The sequence below is a fragment of the Spinacia oleracea genome, chromosome 6 (assembly GCF_020520425.1).
Source record: "Spinacia oleracea cultivar Varoflay chromosome 6, BTI_SOV_V1, whole genome shotgun sequence".
NCBI classification, from domain to species: domain Eukaryota; kingdom Viridiplantae; phylum Streptophyta; class Magnoliopsida; order Caryophyllales; family Amaranthaceae; genus Spinacia; species Spinacia oleracea.
The window spans coordinates 127,370,176-127,376,117 of record NC_079492.1 but is presented as its reverse complement, the minus strand read 5'-3'; positions in this window follow the sequence as shown (position 1 = coordinate 127,376,117).

Sequence of the window (5,942 nt, the reverse complement as noted above, 5' to 3'; positions counted from 1 at the left end):
GTTCTCCGTTACCATGAACCTACCGGGAAATTCTTCTCTGTCCGATGTTTTTGAAAATATTGCCCGTACGATAGTGTCCCTATCAACGGGGTTCCACTCCTCTTCCCCTATGATCTCGTCATAGGTCTGAAAGTAAAAGGTCCGATTTATATCCAACTCATATCGCATACCCGCAGCCGGGGAGAAGTACATTGCTTCGCGAGGATGATATAGGAGGTTCCTGGTTGGGGACGTTTCATTGCTTACACATTGTTTTAAAACGTTTTGGGTTGGTGATTTTGGCATTAGGCTTCCTTTGATTAACAGTATAGGGGGACTTCGGGTTTGATTGTAGGGGAGGACCTCAAGTCAGTCAGTCGTTAGTGATAAATAGGGCAACTGGTAACTTTAATTACGGACGTTGGTGTTAAAGTACGTTGTAGTTATTGCATTTCCCCTAAAAATTTTATAATACATAAACAATACAAATTCAGATACTTTGACCTTGTATTTTTTCCTCGTATTTTTTGTGAATAGTACATTACACAAGTAAGTTTATTTTATGTCTTTTCATTAATATACTCTAGTTACGCCAACTACCCTTTACTAAAGTTGTACTTGGACTTAAACCCCAACCACCAGCAAAGGTAATCATTCATTGTTGCATTCCTTATCCTGTACTTCTATAATTAAAATGAGGCATTCCTAGGTTTTATTTCATTTTGCATCCAACTTTCTATAGAGATTTAACAAGAAACTACTTCCAGTCATGGCGGGTGGTCCTACTCGGAAAGAAAATAAAAGGTAACTTCTGCTAATGTATGACCTTGTTCTGTTAAAGACAAATATGTGATAAATACGGCTTTTTTGTTGTGTTTATGTTTATATTACACCATTGACATCTATTTATTTTAGTTTATTAATGTCGATCGTACTTTACTAATACGGAGTGTGTACTAAATCGCTTGGTATGGTACATTTGTGTAAATATATTTGCAGTCATGGAAAAGGCAAGGCAGCTGAACAGGAAGAAACACCAAGGACTAGGAGGTATACAGCCAGGGAGAAGGGAAAGGCCAAGGTAATGGATAGTGACGAAGTGTTAAAGGTCATGGCTGATTCCGGCCAACGCGACGTAAAGGACGTCGTCGGGATCCACACGGTACGTAAAAGGGCTGACAGCCTTGTCTTCCCCCACCTTCTGGCAGCTGTGTCCAGGAACGGGGATGAAGCCATAGGTGGAATAGACTTCAACCCTAAATGGCCGTACCTCACACCTCTCAAGATAGTTAGTGCAAGACGCTTCAGGAAAGAGGCGTACTGTTTTTTATATTACTTACTAGATTCGTATAAGATGGCTTTTAGTTTTAACCTGAACAAACTTAAAAAAATCATCCTTAAGTGCATAGAAAATGATATTTTCTACCGCTACCTTGTCAAATTCTTTGAGATGTTCAAGCCCTTGAAAGGGTGGTTGGATGAGGTCAATTACAGGTTACAGGTACATGAGACAGAGTCGGGTCCATTCGGCCTACTAGTGCTTGGTCGGAAATACATGGGTTTCAAAGAAAGGGAGACCACGTTCGAGTGGATGAATTTCGGAAACGAGGATCTTTTTTACTACCTCTCTTACGATGAAGACAACTACCTCCATTTCAAGAACGAAATGATAGATCTGAATGGGTTGGAGACGATGAGTGAGTTGGATTTACTCCTTGAAAACCCTTTTTACTCTACGCATAACTACCCTGCTCATTACGATCAGCAGATGGAACTGGCCTACGCTTCGAGAAGTTCTAAGATATATTATCACGACGAGGACATGGTGTACTTTCACCCTGACTCAGCTGATGAGTACGATAGTTCTAACAGCGACGCAAGTGAAGAAATTTGATGCTAATTGGTACCTACACGTCGCTAATATGGGTACCAAATGATGCGGTTTGGGATACACAAACATTACGTAATCGGTGTGTCCTCGGTAAGTTTATGTTTTTTATTCTGAAAGTGTTATTACTTTAGCCCTATGAGGTTTGCAAAATTCTCCCAAAAGCTTGTATTTTTTGGTCGTTTTCAGTAAGGCCCTAGGACTGTATTTGGACTATGTAATCGGTATTTGGTACACAAGGTAGTACCAAATAGCCAATTTGGACTATGTAATCGGTATTTGGTAAACACGGTAGTACCAAATAGCCAATTCGTACTTTATGTGAATTTATATGAGTTCACAATTAATATGTTATTAACATTACATTTGTCATGATAGTCTAGCATTAATAATAACTAAACCTTGTTCAATTTAATACAAATTCTAACATTATATATCATAATACAACACTTAAGGAATTTAATTCTTCAGCTTACACAACACTGATTATAAGAATATAGCCGACTACGAATACAAACCAATATAATAAGAACCCTAGTTGTTTATAATTGTTGTAGTTGACTCACCCTCAATCCTTGCCATCTTCATAGACCCAACTCCGACGTACGGGCTACTTTTTTCTTTCTTGACACGTAAACCACCGGCTGTACACAAAATTGTAAGTATGCGTTACATAGTAGACGTCGAATTAGGAAACGTATTGAATATAATTGGGTGCGTCCTCATTTGAACTTATATACTCTTGTACTTACTTAGCTACCTACCCACAACATTAATTTGGAGAGGCCATCGCACAATGTAAAAGTGTCCAGAAATATGAAGGTGGATTGCAAAGATGATACTAGTGTAGTTTGTGTTTGGTACCACATTCGTAAAAGTTATTAAGAAAAGTAGTAGAAAGGTACAACTACATGCACGGGAATGGAACCCTTTTCGACCTTATTACGGTACTAAACTCTCAGATTAAGGTCAAATTTCATGTAAAGGTCATCAATGTCGTTTCAAAGGGCATTTAATCTAAGTAGAGTATGTAGAAAGAGGGGTGTTGTACGCTTTTTACCTCAAATGTGAAGTTGAACAACCCGCTTTCTGCCGTGGAATCATCTTCTTTGTAAGATACGAATAGATCGTTAACGCGCCACATAAGAACCACCCCTCCACACTGATCTATGTTATCGAACACTGCACTCTCGTACTTTCCTGGTAGTGTAGTTGTCAGTTCCTGACAGTGTTCGTCGCTTATCCTGGCTTCAATGACAATCAACAGAGCCGGGTGGTGGGTTGCAAACAGTTCCAAGAATGTCGCCTTGAATGATGGCCTTGTCATGGACTTAGCGTTCCATATTGACACAATCAAACCGCGTGGGATCGTATTTGGTACCCCCTCGAATTTCTTTTGTCCCTCAACAGAAATGTCTGTGTAGGCACGTGACATGCCCCAAAAAAATCGCCGGCTAACTCTGACATTTAGGCTGTAGAAAAAATCCTCCGCCCTCATAATGTGAATAGTGTCTGAGTAGGATGCAATGAAAATGTGTGCGTCGAAGGCGGGGATGTTATAAATTGGAAGATCCTGGACATCTATGTCTGGGACGGGGTCAACGACTGCAAGAAGCTCCGTTGGGTACAACTTCCAGTCAAGTTGTTCCCTCAGTTGGTTGGAGCACCAGTCGAGAAACCTCCAGAAGCCCAAATGCATGTGCGGTTGGTCTCTGATTAAAGGACGGTGAGCTGCAGCAGCATTCCCTTCAGTTGTTGCCATGATGGCACAACGGAAATTTTCATGGGTGTACGGCAATTTGTCCATGACAGCATTAACTTGAAAATTCAAGTCCGTCTTAATTGCTTCATCTAACGGAAAAAGCATTTCTAAGTCTTCCATGTCGACGTAGTACGAGGTGTTGTTGTAGTCCAACTCAGGGACGTTTGTTGATTTTGGTGGATTGAAATAAAAAACGCAATTTGGATGTGAAAGGTAATTTTGGCAAGTCCCAGAGACCTGGTTTTGCGCAACCCTACTCGAAATCGACTTCAGTTTCTTCATGCTAAAAGGTAGTAATGAGAAATTGGCTTTTGAGTGAGGGGGAAAACACTTATGGCTATAAGTTTGTATAAAGGGAGAAGATTAAATGAAGTTATACTAGAACAGGTAGTTGATAGCCATTACTTACAGTGGTTGAAAGTAATTAATGTGACTCACATTTCCCAACGTTTTTACGTAAGTTAGTAAATGAACTTCAAATCTTTACCTTTGGAACCCCAAACTACCAATTACCTAGGTTTGGTATACGATGATATATTCCCGTATACTTTTTAAATCGGTATGTACTCAAACAAAACAATACAAACTTATTTATATACACACTTATAAATACTCCGTATCACACCTGGACCATAAATACATGAAACATATATGTGTTATACAAAAGGTTTAGTTAATAAACAATCGTTGAGAGTGTGGATTGTTTGGGACTCTGTATTCAGGAGGTTGAGACTGCATAACCTTGGGAATGGTACTTCATGGGGATAAGACAATGACAAACTTGGCGTGGTAGTTTTTAAGTTTTGTAGGCGGGAATTGCGGACCATACCCCCGATGGGTAGTTACGTATAGAAAGGCGGTTTCATTATAATAATAAAGGTAGTTATTCATTTCCACATTATTTGGATAAGGACGGACCCAGGGATCGTCTTCTATAAATAGGAGAACACATTCACGTTTATAGAGTGCATGTATTGGAGAAATACGATAATAAAATGGCATCGTCCGCAAACTCAAGATGGTCTGGCGTCCCTCATAGACCCACGGCGGAAGAACGTGGCATGGAAGAAATTAATGCAAAGGTGCAACAAATCAAGGAAGCGAAAATAACTCAACGTGACTGCATAAAATCAACGATGATAAGAATGAGGTGGGAAGGGAATAATCGGGCTGAGACCCTTTTCAAAGATTTGCTACAGAGGTATGACGATGTGGAGCAAGGCGTTGATGAAATGAACAAGGTAATGGAGAATGGGATACGAAATTGCAAAGAACATATACATCGACTCAAATCCATGCAACGTCATTTCTTTACATCGCTACACCAGGCGCTGCGTATCGGTGGTCATGGGGATCATTGTGAACATATGAAAGAAATCATTGAGCAATATGACGACGCAGAACAAAGGGTGATTGATCTTAATATAGGAATTGAGCGTATCAAGTCCCCTACGCTTGCTCCGTGAGACTGATTATTCCCTTCGTTAACGCAATTCCGTATGTTTGCTAAAGTAAGGTGTGAAGCATAATAAGTAGTACATATTAATAGTAAGTTAGTGTGACGCAGTGTAAGTTGTAAATGTTATTTTAAAAATTGATGTCATTGTGTACAACTGTGTAATGTTAGTGCGTCTTTCTGTTTATGAAATTAGGCTTTGCAGATGTCTGTAAGTGTGTCTTATGATAAGTGATTGCAAGTATGTTAAGTGTTTGCAAGTATTTAATGAACCATATTGTGTAATCACCATTTGTGGGTAATGTTATTGTAATTTTCGATAAACGCCTTTGTACTCGACTACGAATAATTTTCATACGGGCTACTTAATACTCGACAATCCTATCTTTTCGTCAACATTTAGTGTAACGAAGGGACGCTGTCTGGTAATTTCTTTGGGGGTCTTTAATAAAGCTGAAATGAAATATTAAAGCGTATTAGGTTGAAAATCGCGCGAATTGAATATCATAACTGACAACAAAGGTCAGCAGTTTGAAGAAGATATAAAGTTTGAAGAAGATATAAGGTCTCTTAAGTGTAAATGTTGGCGTCAGTAATAGTGAGTATATTGTGACGGTTGATTATCTATATTGTGACGGTTGATTATCCAAATAATATAAAACCGAAGAGGTGGCAGTTTTGTGACCGTTACATCAAATCCTCTATAAATAACACTTAGTATGAGGGAGATATTCAAACACTTCATTCTCTCTTCACATCTCTTCACAACAAAGCATTTCATTTGCAAAATGGAATTTCCACCAAATGCATACCCCAACGTCTGCCCTAACCACCATTACCGTTATGATCATGTCGCA